The following is a 16,110-nucleotide window of genomic DNA, read 5'->3' on the forward strand; positions in this document are numbered from 1 at the left end:
TGAAAATGAAAAATAACCTATAAGAGAAGGGAATGTTCCCCACATTCTGATGCTGTTCCTTCTACTCACTACTCTCTTCATCATTTTCAAGATACTGTTGCTATTTAGAAGCCTTAAAGTGAAAGGGATTAGTCAAGGAGATGGCTGCCTGGGTGTGGGCAGTTCCTTCTACAATTGAGAATCTGAAGTACATTCAGGCACTACAAGAGTCTTTGATGATGTCCACCTTCTTCCTCACAAATACATGAAGTTTTTTAAAAAATAATCTCTGGAAAGACAGATGTGAGAAACTAAGGTTCATAGTGGGAGCTCTGGTGGCATAGTGCCTAAGGCATTTGACTGCCAACCAGAAGGCTGGCGGTTCAAACACACCAGCCACTCCTTGGAAGGAAGATTGGGCAGTCTGCTTCCATAGAGATACTGCCTCGAAACCCAAGAAGGGGTTGCTGTGAGTTGGATCCGACTCAACGGCAGTGAGTTTGGTTTTTTGTTTTGAAGGTTTTTAGTACTGTATGAAGGGAAGAATGGTTTAAAAATGCCACAAGGAGACTGTAGTGTCTGCTGAATCACATCATAATATAGGAGGCTGAGGTGTGTAAAAGTAAAAAGCTTAAAATACATGTATATGTATAGTGCATGCTTATCCACACAATGGAATATTACTCAGTCATAAAGAAAAACGAAGTTCTGATACATGCTGTGACATGGACGAACCTTGAAAACATGCTGAGTGAAATGAAACCAAACATAAAATACCATATGGTCCCACTAACATGGACTATCTACAATCGGCAAATGCATACAAACCGAAAGTTGTTAATAGTTACCAGAGGCTGGAGGAGAGGAATGAGGTTGTTGCTTAAAGAGTACCAAGTTTCTGTTTAGGGTGATGACAAACTTGGAAACAGATAGTGGTGAATGTAATTAGTGGACTGAATCGTACACATGAAAACAGTAAAATGGCAAACTTTTATATATGTCACTGTAATATAATTATAAAAAACAAATATATATAATACATGACCAGAAAGTTTTCCTCCTGCCTCTCTCTAGGGTGTTGCATTTCCAAAGGCCCTCTTTTTCTGGTTTAGTCAGGGTGATGTGAAGCTCTAACATATACCTTCATTAGAAGCTCTTGACAAGAAAATATTGGTCTTTGGACCCTTTTTGTAACAGTGGCTGTCATTCTAGAAGTTTCTGTAGGGGTTGGCTTTGTGCTATTACATGTACTTTGCAAATAATTGTGTTTTTCTCCTTGAACACAGTTCTGAGGAGTTTTAATCACCTTGCATACATACCATATTGGTAGGAAAATTAAAACTTGATTTTTAAATTAGAATAAATACAAAAGCTGTGCCTTCTACCAAGACAAAGAATAAATGATGCTTTCTACACCATGGTTTGTGTGTGTCTGTGTCCTTTGAGGCAAACTGCACCCCACCCTCTTCCACTGTTGATTTAGATTTGGTCAACACCTCTGAGATTGGGGTGGGGAATGAACCATCCCTTGGTTCCATTTGGTTTTGTTTTCCCAAGAAATCAAAGCTTGGCTTTGTCTTCTCTAGAAATCAGTCGGGTAGAGCCTCGCTGCTGGATGAGCAGGATCAGACACAAAGGCTGCTGAGCCCCGTGATCCACCTCAGCCCTGCAACCCACTGTCATTACTTGGGTGTTGGCCAGTGAGCAGTGCAAGTCAGGGCTCCTGCATCTACTCTGGTGGAAGGATGGAATAGCCTAGTGCCCCACTGTACAGCTTTGCCAAGGTCACAAAGTGGGGTTTGCCTTTGCTGCCTTGTCTGTGGAGGGTGGTCTTGCTCCATGGGAATGGTGGAGATGGGCTTTGGGGTGGCCAGACTCCCACACAGAATGAATCCAGATACCTGTGTCATCCAAAGCTTAGCAGACTGTTGACTGGGTTTGCCTAGCTTGAGTCTCAGAGAAACTTGGAGTGCATTCTGTAAGTGAGCTCATGGCATTCCAGATCCCAGAATGCAGCCAGTCAGGGTTTCTTTGAGGAGGAGACAAGACAGGACCAGACAGAACACCTTTTACTTACGCGATCTGATTTAAAAACACCACCTCACGATGATAACTATCACGGGCCAGTTGGGATATGGAATGGGATTTGAGTTAGAAAGTGAAACACTGTGTCCCAATGATCTCATCCACATGACCTTAGAACCGTAGAGAGATGCCTGGATCCCAACCAGGAGTAAGAAGTCCGGGGCTATCTGGGAGAGAGAGGAAGGCTGTGTGTGTGGCCCAGGAAGAGGAAGGAACCAGGCATCCTTGAGTTCCCACTATGGATTGGGCCCTGAACACCTATTAAATCCACAAAGGCACATACAGGTGGGAGTCTGGACACAAGACCACATGCTGGCTTCTCCTCCCAGTCCAGTGCCTGGTGTGGATCGTTTGTTCAGTGATGATTTCCTGAGGCAGGGCTTGCTGTCCCAGCACTATGTTCTGTCAGTCCCTCAACCATCAAGACTGAAAGGTTCTCCAGGGTCACTCACTTAATCCCATTAGTGGGGGGAGGGCAAGCATTGCTCACCATTAAAAGCATGGAAACTGAGACTTGAGTTCGTTGCAGATGAGTCATCATGGGGAAGATAGCCCTGTCCCAAGCAGCGGCAGAGGTTTTCTTATCTGCTTCATTTCTGATCTCTGCTGCCCCAGAAGGCATTCCCATTGCACAGCTTTGCCAAGGTTTGCTGCCTTGTTTGTGGAGGGTAGTCCTGCTACCCCATCATTGTGGTGTTAGGAAAATACGGAGATGTGGTGCCCCCAGGCTCAATGCAAGGAGTAAGCTGAGAAGACTGTATCCATTTGTGCACACGGGGTGGCCTCCCTGTGTAGACTCCGAGCGCAGGGTAACTTGGGTGCTCACAGCCCCTGGTCTCAAGGGAGCAAAGACACCCTGGCTCCTCCTGCCTGTCCCTGCAGCTTCCCGAAGGCACATGGGAAATGTTCGTCAGCACCCAGTCATTCTGCAGAGGCTGTTTTGGGGATCACACCGCATTAGATATGGAGGCTGCACGATTACAGGTCCTTGAGTTACAAGGCGCCAACAGGTCAGGTCTTGAGGCTAGGGGACTCATCCTCTGTATCCCTGGCCTTCTGAGCCCCTCAAGAGTACAGGGGCAAGGGTGCAGAGGACTCATGGGACGGAGCCACTGCAGGGCACCCCCACCCCCAGCAGCCTGGTACCAGCACGACCCAAGACAGACCTGCCCAGCGGGCAGACTTCGCCAGGTTAAGAAGGAAGCAGCATCGCCTCCCCTGAGAAAGTGAAGTGGTTAACAGCCAGGCAGCACAAAGGGCTGGGTCTGTGACTAGCCCTGCCTGGGGCCCGGAAATGAACACGCTCCTCCGCCCCCCTGCAGAGCAGCCCACGGTCCTGAGAAGAGCATTTCTTCTTCAGTGGCTAGCAGTGCTTGGATGCCAGGACCGACCCTGCCTTTGAGTGCGTGAAACGGCCACAGCACCCTCGGATCAGGCAGGCGAAAGAGAGGGCTGGTCAGGGGTGTAGATGTGGTCCCTGTGGGCCCCGGCCCTGGCCCTGTGTGCTGTCGCCGGGGCTTGGGGGGCAGCTGCCTGCACACTCAGTCCCGGGTTTGAAACAAACATTCCCCATCTCCCCAGGGACTGGGACAGGCGGAGGGTCTTAAGCCGGAAGCTTGCAGGAGAAGAACTGGGGAGTCCAGGCCGGATCAGGGCAGGAAGTGCAGGTGGGGAGGAGTTGGAGAAGAAATACAGAGAAGCCATTTCCATTCTCTCTGTCTTAGCCTCACTTCTGGGCTGAGAGTTTAAAGTATTTATTTTTATTAGAATATCAAGACATTGCAATAATAGATGACATCTCAAACAAGACAATCTTGCCTGAACTACAGAAAGGTGTCACAGGCAGAACTGAGCGTCACCAAGTGGAGGGTAAGAAAGTAAACTGAGCCCCTAACACTGAACCACTCCTTTGAAAGGACATGTTGTGAAAGGTTTCAGACTATGTCTCAAGTGCCTTTTGACTTCTGCTCTCTGGGCCTGGGATGAGGTGGGGAGGGACCCTCCACCACAGTCCACATAATCAAGGACAACATCCCAACAGCTGAAAGCAAGAACTGAGTGATTTATGACCAGGGCCAGTTTTATTAGAGCCATCTCAGCACTGAGGGTCATACCAAGGGTCCTGCCCACATGTGAGCTAGCGAGGCCAACTCCCAACTATGGATATTTCAGCTACCCTACCACGTGGGTCTCTTTCCGGACAGCTTGGCTATCCCGGCCTGTGGCTTTGGCTGGCTGCCACCCCAGGGGGCAGATCTGCCATATCCATTCCCAAGAAAGCAGGATAGGGTGCTTTCCCAGGGAGTTTGCTAGAGGTCTAGGGTTAGAACATCCCTCTGGACACTCTCTCCCCAAGGCACTTTGGCTGAGCCACGTCAGGGCACAGAAAGAGGGTGAGGCCACAGTGCAGGGAAAACCACGACCTCCACACAGGGGTGTTAGTACTGTGACAACACCAAGCCCAGAGCTCCTGGAGCCTCTTCAACCCGAGGTCTGGGGGCCTGAGTCACTAGAGGAGTCTTGCGGGCCTGGGAAGCTGTAGCCTGAGGGATCTGAGGATGTTTTAGTTTTCCTAGTGCTACTGTAACACAAATATCACAAGTGGGTGGCTTTAAAGAATAGACATTTATTTTCTCAAAGCTCTGGGGGCTAACAGATCAAATCAGGGTCTTGGCAATGTTGAGTTCTTCTTGGTGAGCAGCTCTGAGAGTTCCTTGGTTCCTTGGCTTGTAGATAGTCCTCACATGGCATCTGTCTTACACCAAGTGTGTGGCTCTATGTCTCTTCTGCTGTTTTTGTAATTCAGAGGTGATTAGATTTAGAACCCACCCTACTAAGGCAGACCCCATTTACAAAGAAAAATAGGATCACATTTATAGGTATAAAAAACCAAACTCAATGCTGTTGAGTCGATTCCAACTTATAGCCACCCCGGAGGGCAGAGTAGAACTGCTCCATAGGGTTTCCAAGCCTGTAGTCTTTTTTTTTTTTTTTGCAGTGTTTCCTCCCCTCCCCTCCCACCTCTGGTAACCAGCAAAGAAAGCGTCCTTCCATATGTAAACCTTTCCTTGACTTTTTACAATAATGAACTAATACAATATTTGTCCTTCTGTGATTGACTTATTTCATTCAGCATAATGTCCTCCATGTTATGTGGTGTTTTGCAAATTCTACATTATTCCTTAATATTGCATAGTATTCCATTGTGTGTGTATACCCTAGTTTAGTTACCCATTCTTCTGTCGATGGGCACCCAGGTTGTTTCCATCTTTTTCCAAAGCTGTCATCTTCACAGAAGCAGACTGTCCCATCTTTCTCCCTTAGAGCAGGTAGTAGGTTCAAGCCACAGACTTTTCAGTTAGCATTCAAGTGCTTAACCAACTGCATGATAAGGACTCATTTATAGGTATAAACCAAAGAAAACCCACCCAAGCCCATTACTGTCAAGTCACTTTGAACACGTAAGGGCCCTATCGAGCAGAGTAGAACTGCTTATATGGTTTCTAAGGCTGTAATCTTTACGGAAGCAGACTGCCATATCTTTCTCATGAGGTGGGTTTAAACTGCCGACCTTTTGGTTTGCAGCCAAGTGCTTAACCACTGTGCCACCAGGGCTCCTATGTATAGGTGTAGGATCCAGGATTTTAACACATAATAGGGGGAACACAATTCAATCCATAATTGGGAGTCTTCAGGGTCTGAAGCCTCAGGGGGTTGGGCCAGAGACTGGAGCCTGGGGGCTGGGGGAGAGGACCCTGAGACTGGAGCCCCTCAGGGCCCCTGAGTTTAAAGGACTGCCTGGACCTCCCAAGACAGTTCCCAGAGGCCACTCTGGATGAGGGGCATGAACTCTTAACCCCTGGGGGCCACAGTCCATTACAGACAATGACCTCAGCCCTCCCTGCCTGGGACCTGGCGGTTTACAAGGTGGAAGGGAGGAGAGGCCTGTGGGGACTACACTAGGGCAAGGTTTTATAGAGCTTTTCCCACCCTTCCTTGCTGTCCAGGAGATGGATTGGCTAATAAGGCGTTTCTGTTCCAGTCCGATGGCGTGAAAAATAGGGCAGAGAGGAAGCTACTGGAAAACTACAAATGTTCAGAGGCCTCACCAGGCTGGTCCCTGCAGCAATGTCCTTTTGAGATAAAGTAAGCTCAGGGGGTTGGCTCCTCAGCCCAAGGACTTAAGGAGATGGGCGTCAGGACAGGGCAGACATAAACACGACCACATGGGAGGAAGAGCTCAAAGAGCTGGCTTGTGGGGGGCTGGGCCCAAGAAAGGAGGCTTGAGACCTCCTCAGTCTCAGGTAGGCCCGGAGAGAAATAAGGCTGGCATTCATGGTCACCAGAGTGGGGAACCTCTGAGAGCTGGCAAGGGCACCCATAAAACCATGTGTACCTGTGTGTGTCCGTGTCTCTGAGAATATGTGTGTTCTATCTCTGTTTCTGTGTATCTTTTTCTCTATGAATGTCTGTCTGTGTCTGTGTGTGTATCTCTCTCTCTCTCTCTCTGTGTGTGTGTGTGTGTAATGCAGAGCTGACCACGGAAATGTGATAAAGGCCTCTCCGGCCACACATCTCCACCTACTCTAGACCACAAAAACAAATCTGGTCACTGAAGCAATGTCCTTTTGAGATAAAATAAGCTCAGGGGGTTGGCTCCTCAGCCCAAGGACTTAAGGAGATGGGCGTCAGGACAAACTGCTCCATGGACCTTCTCCCAAGGCCCCTCCCTGTAGGCACCGATGTTCAAGCTGAGTCTCAGCAGTCCCCCGTGGGGCTACGCCCCGGCCCAGAAGCCATCCAGCACTGCCCTTAGGAGCATGTGGCCACCTTCCGGACAGCTCCTCTGTGGCTCCATCTGGGACACAGAGGCGGGTGGGCACTGTGGTGTCTGCTTCTCCAGCAGGTTTGTGGCTCCTGCCTGAAGTCTCTGCTCGGACCTTTGGGGACTGCTCTGCCACGTCACAACCGAATCTGGAGGTGCTCTTGTCTGGTGTGCTGGGACAGACACTGGCCTCACCCCTTCAAAGACTCCTATGGTCAGGCCCTAACTGTACTGCCAAGAGCCCCAGGATCCAGAAAGTTCCTTTTAGTCCTCCCTTGTCCCACAAGAGCTGGTAGAATGAGCTTCTGGATGCAGAAGTGTGTGTTCTAAAGACCTGAGAGGACATTACTGGACTCTGATTTGGGCACGACTTGAAAGGCCAGGGCCTAGGACTCCTTTTCTGGCTAAGACAGCAGCACTATCACCCCCGATAGCTCCGGGTTTCAGCATTCTGGTGCCAGGATTTAAGTCTCCTGGGAATTTAACAACAATTACATTTAAGGAGGGAGACTCAAGAAAAACAGTGAATTATGGGGAGAAATGGAGTCTGTTTTAGTGTTTGCTGAGGGGACAATTTAAGTGTCTGGTTATGTTGGGTTATAAAGAAAAGATTGATAAGGCAAAGGAATTGTAGTTTTATCTCCTTTAATAGATTAAATGATAGGTTAAGAATGGTAACTGGAGAAGTTGTGTTTGAGCACACCTGGAACAGAGAAGGCTGTTCTGTAGAGAGGGAAAGTGAGCATCAGTAAGCTCAGAGGCTGGGCGGGCATACAGATGTGTGTTTGGTAAGTCTGGGTCATGGTTTGCAAACTTCTGCAACTGGGGGTTCTTAAGAAGCCCACGTCCTTAGACACCCTCCCTCCATCTCAGTGTGCCTGGATTCTGCCATAATGAGCAAGTCTTTTTCTAGAAAAAGCTGTGTCCAATGCTCGTCAAGTCCTGTGAATAAACATTAAAAATGCCCCCACACTGACTACAGTGCGAGGAATGCGAGGGCAGATGTCTCCTTTTAAAGTTACAGATGGCACAAGGACTGTTCCCTTCAGAGCACGCTCTCACGCAGCCCTCTCACACAGCAGGCACCCAAGAATCTTCTTCTGTGTAGTGATGGTTACAAATTTTATTTTTATTTTTTGCATAGATCAAATGTGCAAACAAATATAAAAATATACCAGTAAAAAGTGAATTTTCCTCTTTCTTTTCATCTAGCCCCTTCCCAAACCCATCAGTGTTATGGGACTCATGTGTGTTTACCCTGGCAGAGAGATCCTAACTAAGTATACACTCCAACCAGTACAGGTATGCACTCCCTTGTTTTATACACAAATGGCAGCATTGTGTACACATGATTTCTCCATGTAACAGAATATTTCAAGATTGCCACATCCCTAACATTCGGCGCCTCTGTTTTGATGGCTGCACAATATTCCATGACTTGACTGGATCATACTTGGAGTGGCAGTAACACCTAGTATTACACAGGCTTCCCTTGTTAAAATCCCAGCTCTGCTAGATGTCATCAGTGTGACCTTGGGCATGCTATTTAACCCTTCTGTGCTTCAGTTCCCTCATCTGTAAAATGTGGATAACTTTGTTAGGTGACAGTGAGAAATACATGAGTTAATTTATGTAAAACCCCAATAACAGGGCCTGGCATTGAGTAGAAAAGTGTGTGCTACTATCTGTCTACCTATCATCTCACCTATCTGCCTGTCTGTCCAGCTAGTCCCTTATTGGTGAACCTTGGACTTGTCTCGGTGGCTGGTTTTGAACATGCAGCGATAAATAGCCCAGGCACTGTACACGTGCCCAGGCACAGAACTCTGGAGGATAATTCCCACAAGGTTGACTCCTTATCGCTGGATCTATACAATCTGAAATGGAGGGCAGGAGGCCTGAAGAACTGGGTTTTTGTTATGAGTTAAAGGACATATGAATTTTGTATTTTCATATTCGACCATTTGTTCTCCAAAAAGGCAGTGCTAAGTTGCTCTTTCTCCCTCAGAATCTGGGAGTACCTTTTCCTCACTGCCCCTCCCAGACAGGCAGTTTCAATCTTTTTTGTCTTTTCCATTTTGATAATGAAAACAGAATTGTATTAATTTGCATTCTTATAAACTATGTCAAATACCATTTGAAGGTCATCTGTATTTCCTTCTATTAACTGTATACAGCATTTGTGTCCCATGCTCACGAGTTTATCATCTTTTTCTTACTGCATTGCAGAAGAGCTTAATAAATTAGCAAAATGGAGCTTTCTGTCATGTGTTGCAAATATTTTTCCCAGTTTGTTTATATTTTTATTTCATTATGATTTTTATTTCTATATGGTCAGTTTTATCAGTCTTTCTGTGGTTTCTGGATTTTGTATGATACGTAGAAAGGACTCCTGTAGAGGCTAAAGGGCACCGGGCACAGCAGAAGGGGGTGGCTGTCAAGGGCCAACACTGGAGGCTTCTTGGACATCTGATAGGATGTAGTTGGAGCTTCAGGTCCTTCACTGCCATGTGCAGCTGACCCCTCCCTGCCCCTCTTCCTCTTCCCTTGCTTCCCTTTGAATAACTAGAGAAATAGTGTCCGGGGCACTGAACCACAGCCACTCTGAACTCGCAGACACCAGGCTGGGATGTGGGTGTGTGGGAAATTAGAGCAGGGGGCTAGAAACAGGGTTATGTGAACACCTGTGAACCAAATGATGAGCAACAAGTTCTAAACCAAATGCCAGAAAATTATATTTACATTTTGGGAGTAGGGGGGACGTTTTAATTTCATGAACTAAATTTTTATATGGGCAAGTAATATACCATCTCTGCAGAAAGGCAACAGCCTTTGTAACACCTCGCTCCTCCTCGCTTCCCAAGCAGGAGAACCACTAGAACTTTTTCTGGAGAAAATTCACAGCTCCAGAGGACAGACTCCAGATACTGACATGTGGTAAAAGAAGAGGGCTGGGCATTTTATTTTTTATCTTCATTTTGGTCTAAAAAGTAGAGATATAGCTTTTTTTTTTTTTTCCTCAAACATCATCTTATCCCTATTTATGGAAATGCCTTTATCAGATACTAAATTCCTGTACATATTTATTTTATGAATATTTACTGGGTACCTACAGTCTGCCTAAGGAACTCTGGTGGTGTAGTGCCTAAGGCATTTGACTGCTAACCAGAAAGCTGGTGGTTCAAACCCACCAGCCACTTCTTGCAAGGAAGGTTAGGCAATCTACTTCTGTAGAGATACTGCCTCGGAAACCCAAGGAGGGGTTGCTATGAGTGGGATGTGACTCGATGGGAGTGAGTTTAGTTTTGGTGGTGCAGTGGTTAAAGCACTAGCCTGCTAACCCAAAGGTCAGCAGTGCTCACCCACCAGCTGCTCCATGGGAGAAACATGGCAGTCTGCTGCTGTAAAATTTACAGCCTTGGAAACCCTATGGAGCAGTTCTACTGTGTCCTCTAGGGTCGCCATGAGTCAGAATCGACTTGATGGCAGTGGATAAGTATAGTATGCCTGGAACTATTTCAGGCACATATAGGGGAGACAGCCAATAAAGAGTAAACATAAGAAATGACTAAATTACCTAGTGTTTTAGAGGGTGGTGTTATGGGAGAAGCTGAAGACGAGCAGGGTAAGGGCAATAGAGAATGGGAGTTGTGCTTTTTAATAGGTGATCAGGAAAGACCTCATGGAGGCAGTGACATCTGAGGAGGTGAGGGAATTGGCTGTGCATATCTGGAGAGGGTTTCAGAACAGCCAGTGCAAAGGCACTGAGGTTGGAATGCACCATATGTTTAAGTGACTTCCAGGAGGTCCAGATGGCTGCAGCAGGTGGGAGTGGTGGAAAGGGATTGTGGAGAATACTAAGAGATGAAGTCAGAAAGCAAAAAGGGGTCCAGATTGTGTAAGGCCTTGGATTGTGTGAAGAATGTTGGGTTTCACTCTGACTGAAGATGGGAGCTTTTTGAATGTGATCGTACTTGAAAACCATCACCCTAGGCTGCAGAGGTGAGCCTACCGCAGTGCCTGGGGGCAAAGGGAGAAGCAGAGAGACCATGAAGACGGCAGGGGCAGCCATCCAGGCAGGGGATGATGGAGTCCAGACCAAGGGGGTAGCAGTGGAGAGTGAGAGTGGTCAAATTCTGGTATTTTCTAAGGGATTTGATCTGGGTATGAGAAAGGAATGAGGACTGACTACAGAATTTGGCTTGACTCACTGGAAACATAAAGTTACCATTAACTGCCATGGGGAGACTGTGGGTTTTTTGGACAGTGGGGTGGTGACAGAAGCAACTTTGGGTGTGTTGACATGATCATTAGGCATCCCAGTGGAGGTGCCTGATGGGCAGCTGGATCAAGTCTGTGGTTCAGAAGAGAGGTCTGGCTTTTTAACTAGAGATGATGTGTGGAGCACAGGCAGGACAAAGCGAGAAAGTCAGGGGAATGATGATATGGGGCCAACACCAAGGACTGAGCCCTTGGGCACCCATAGCAAGAGGTTGGGAGGGGAGGAACCACTGTGTAGGCTTGTGAGGGGGAGTCACAGTGAGGTGGAGGAGCCCAGGGGACCACCAGGGCCAGAAGAGAGACTTAGTGTGTCATATGCTGCCGAATGACCAGGTGAGGTGAAGGCTTGAGAACCAACTCACAAGGAGGGCTCCATTGACCCTGTCAAGATAAGTCTATTTGTGGTCACCCTCTCTGGCCCCATGGACTGGTCTATTCCTGCACAAGACCAAACTGTTGCAATTACTTGAGCTTTGTGACTCATGTTAATACATGGTCCACTCAGTATACTACATCACACCTCAGATTTTTCCTGGCTGTTATTCAAATGTTTATTTTTCCATATAAGTTTCAGAATCAGATGATCTAATTCCCTTAGTTGGATCATATTAAGTCTAGTTGATGACTTTATAACAGTGTTTTCATCCAGGATGTTTTTCTAGAAGGAAAGACCCACCAGTTAGATCAGTGGTTCTCAGTTGGGGGCAATTTTGTCCCCCAGGAGACATATGCAATGTCTGGATATATTTTTGATAGCCAAGACTGGGGAGGGGAGGTACCGATGGCCTCTAGTGGTTAGAGGCTAGGCATGCTGCTAAAGGTCCTACCATGTGCAGGGCAGAACCCTACAATGAAGAATTATCTGGTCCAGAATGTTAATAAAACCAAACCCACTGTCACTGAGTTGATTCCAACTTATGGTGATCCCCATTGGGTTTCCAAGCCGGTAAATCTTTACAGAAGTAAATTGCCCAGTCTTCCTCCTGAGGAGTGGCTGGTGGGTTTGAGCCACCAACCTTCTGGTTATCAGTCAAATGCCTTAGGTACTGCGCCTCCAGAGCTCCTTAGAATGTTAATAGTGCTGCATTTAAGAAACCCAGATGCAGTTATCTCCAAAATGGCTTTCTGCAAAGGGCCCTTCTTCTTTTCTTGCTCTGTAGATGAGTACTGGGCTTGTTTCATGGGACTCAGCTTTCTAAGATGCTCTAAAATAGCCTTAAAGACTAGCCAGTATATGGGATTTGGGCATTTTAAATTCTCTTCAGTTGCCCAGTGTCTGACTCATTCCTATATAGGACAGATACCATGGCAGTATCTAATGTATCCTATAACATAATAGGAGCTAAACAAGCAGGATGCTTATTTTCCTAGCTTCCCTAACAGTGAAGGTGCAGGCACATGTCCTGGGCTCCACCAATCAGATGCACCCAGGCTAGATTGCACCAGTGCTTCAAAGAAGTGGGATGCAGAGGCTTCTCTCTCTACTGGGGGCTGCAGGAGTAAGTACAATGGTTGTAAGCTGCCTTGTCTAGGATTCAGTGACAACACCAATAGCAGCAGGAGTTTCCTCACTAGCTCTTTCTGAAGCGTGGTTTTGGGAATTGCTGGCTAGCACCAATCCTTGTCTGACAGTTCTATGCACTCTCAAATATCCTTTGATCGAATCCCTTTAACTGCTGTCATTCAGTGTCGGTTTCAGTTGCTTGCAACCAACAGATCTGGCTGATAGACATGGATTCATCTTATTGTGAGAAACGTCAACATTGATTTATAAGACTTTGTCCTATAGAAAAGCTAAGAAGCATGAAACTTTCAGTGTCAAAGTATGCAAGTTTCCTATCCGAAACATCAAGTGCAATGATACAATGATTAAGTCAGGACATAGGGAAAAGGGAAATCCTGCATTGTAAGCTTCCTTTGTTGGAGTGAGAAAGATGGACCAGTCTACCTGTGTGCGTGCAAACACACACACACATTTATTTGCCTTCATTTGAGTTCTGTATGAGGGAAGACGGTGAGACTTCATCTTACGTACTTTGGACATGTTATCAGGAGGGACCAGTCCTTGGAGAATGGCTTTTCTGCTGAGTAAAGCAGAAAAAAAACAAAAAAACCTCACTGTCGTCGAGTCAGTCCCAACTCACAGCAACCCCTCCTTGGGTTTCCAAGGAAGTATCTCTAGGGAAGTACCAGTATCTCTAGGGAACCGCCAGCCTTCTGGTTAGCAGTCAAATGCCTTAGGCACTATGCCACCAGAGCTCCCTAGTAAAGCAGAAGGTCAGTGAAAAAGAGGAAGACCCCCAATGAGATGGACTGAAAGCAGGGCTGCAGAAGTGGGCTCAAACACAGCCACGACTGTAAGGACAGTGCAGGAACAGGCAGCATTGCATTCTGCTGTGTCCAGGGTCGCTATGAGTTGGAACTGACTAGACAGCCCCTAACAGACAACATGAGTGAGATAACTTAGTGATGATCAATAACTTAGTTTTTAATTTTTTTTCACTAGTGTCTAAAAATCCATGGACTCTATGTTAAAACCCCCTGTCTGGCGTAGGAAGGAAACCTATTACCAGTACAACTGGCAGTGGGTGGTGGTGGTGGGGGTGGTAGAGGGCTGGAAAGAGTGGAAAGAAAGGCAAAGACAGAAGCATAAAATCGTTTCTCTTCTTCCTTGGAAAGCAAAATCCTTTAGGATTCCTGGGCCAGTATGCAGCAACATTCCTCACATTTGTTCTCATGGCGCAAATTCTTCAATGCCTTTCCCCACCCCTCCGGGTAATGCAGACATGCTCAGCTCTAATTTGTCTTGCATTTTAAGGGGATTAGCTCTGCCGCCCTGCTGCCTGTGTGGTTCCCACCTTCTCCAGCTCCCCTTTCAAATCCCTGTTCTTCACTTCTCCACTTTGACAGAGAACCTGGCTTTCTCCTGTCTCCTGGACTGTTTCCATTTCTGTCCCAGCACTCTTGTCCCACCAGGTAGAAACCAGGAAGAGCAGAGAAGAGCTAATAATGCACAATAAAACAGAGCTGGCCACTGGCGCTGTAAGAGGTGTCTTCAGACAATGAATCTTACCCATTTGCTATTCTGATGTCTTAAATGCCTTCCAAACAGGATAAGAGGCCCCCAGTGGCCTGTGGCAGGAAGCAGTAATCATCCAGAAAGCCCATTTAGGTTGTTTGGCTGCAGTCAACATCAGACTGGCCCTGCCCGGGGCTGGTTGGGACTACAAAGCAGGCCACAGTGACGCTCACTCATTCACTCGCTGGTGCCTGGTGCAGCGAGCAGGTGCGATTCCATCTTTCCTGGTTCCCAGAGGGCTAGGAGGGCTGGAGTGCAAGGGCAGGAGACTCTGAAGCAAAAGAACAAACAATAGGGGTGGCTGTGCTTGGTCACAGAGTTCTTCCAGCCTCAGAAATGAGGGAAGAACAATGCATATTGTTCAATTTCAGCTAAATGGTTAAGTCTGGCTTACAGAAAAACTACATGATGCACTTAATCTGGTTTGGCAGACCATGTAGGTTGCCAACCCCAGTCATTTTCCTTTCTTCCCTTGGTGATAGGACCCTGATTTTTAGGTAGCTGGTGCCGAGATTCCCAGGCCCAGAGGATTAAACTGTGACTGGATGTATCTAAAGGCAGATCCAGATTTTGTGAAGCCTGACGTTTCATTATTGGGAATGAGGCTTTTTCTGAGTGAAGCATAATTTTTAATGAGAACAAAGTTAGGTTCAACTTGACTTTTTCTTTAGAATGAAAACAAATCAAAACAAAAAAAACCCCACAACAAATTTCAAATTTTTAAAAGCTGACAAATTCCTGAAACATCATGAAATCCATATAAATAATATAGTATTAATTATTTGTATCAATGATTATATTAATGAGTCTGTTAATACTTTCTCCTTCTGTAATTTTGACACTATGGTCTTTGATCTCTTCTTAGGGCAATGATTTTACATATTTTCTGTAGACAGAAGAGAAAGCTGACTCACTCTTTTCTCCAGCATGCTTTATCAACAATTTTATTCTTGAGGGTTTGGAAAAATTTCTTTCTGCTTCACAACTGGTTATTTATTGATCTCTGAAAACCTCTGCTGAATGAATTCCAGACAAAGCTATAAGAGGTTGAAATGTTTCCCTTATTTCTACCCTCACCCCTGGTGTCTCCACCTCCATACCTCTGGTATACCTAGGCCCAGAGGATAAACCATAATTGGTCTTTTCTAGGTTTTTAAACCATAATTGGGCAGATCTGATTTTGTGAGGTCCTCTTCACGTACCTCTGGTGTTTCTCTGGCCCTCTCCATGTACATCTGGTGTCGTGTGGCACATGACACACTTCTGTCATGTCCCCCTCAGCCTGCACCTTTGTGTCCGAGGCCAGGGGAGCAGGCCTATGGTGGTAATGCATGCTTAGAATTGATTCCTTCACTGGGACAGCTACAATAACTTGACTATCCCTAAAGTGACTATGAAACAAAAAAACGCTCCCTAAAACCCACCTCACCCGCAAGTTCACCTTAGCAAGATCCCAGAAGTGCCCAGGTCACTGCAACACAGCCCACTTTGAAGGAGGGAAAGGGGAGTGCAGAGAAACTAATTTCATTTATTTTTAAATATTTATTGTGATTTGGGCAAAAGTTTACAGAGCAAATTCATTTTCCATACAGCAGTTTGCATACATTTTGTCTCATGACATTGACTGCAATTTCCCACAAGGTAACAGCTCTCTTCCATTTCCTCCCCATAGTCACCTCTTCCCTGTGTCATTCACTCCCATGCACTCCTGCCCCCCGCCCCCAAGCTGTCTCCCTCTGCATACACTGTCCTTCTATTCTCCCATGGATTGATCTCTCTAAGGAGTGTATCTACCTGATGTAAATGTTCAGCCCATATGCCTATTTTTGGCTGGAAGCCACAGGAGTGGGTTCAATTCCAG

Source organism: Orycteropus afer, unplaced genomic scaffold, assembly GCF_000298275.1.
Source record: "Orycteropus afer afer isolate SDZICR_OR568_19922 unplaced genomic scaffold, OryAfe1.0 scaffold00005, whole genome shotgun sequence".
Taxonomy (NCBI): Eukaryota; Metazoa; Chordata; class Mammalia; order Tubulidentata; family Orycteropodidae; genus Orycteropus; species Orycteropus afer.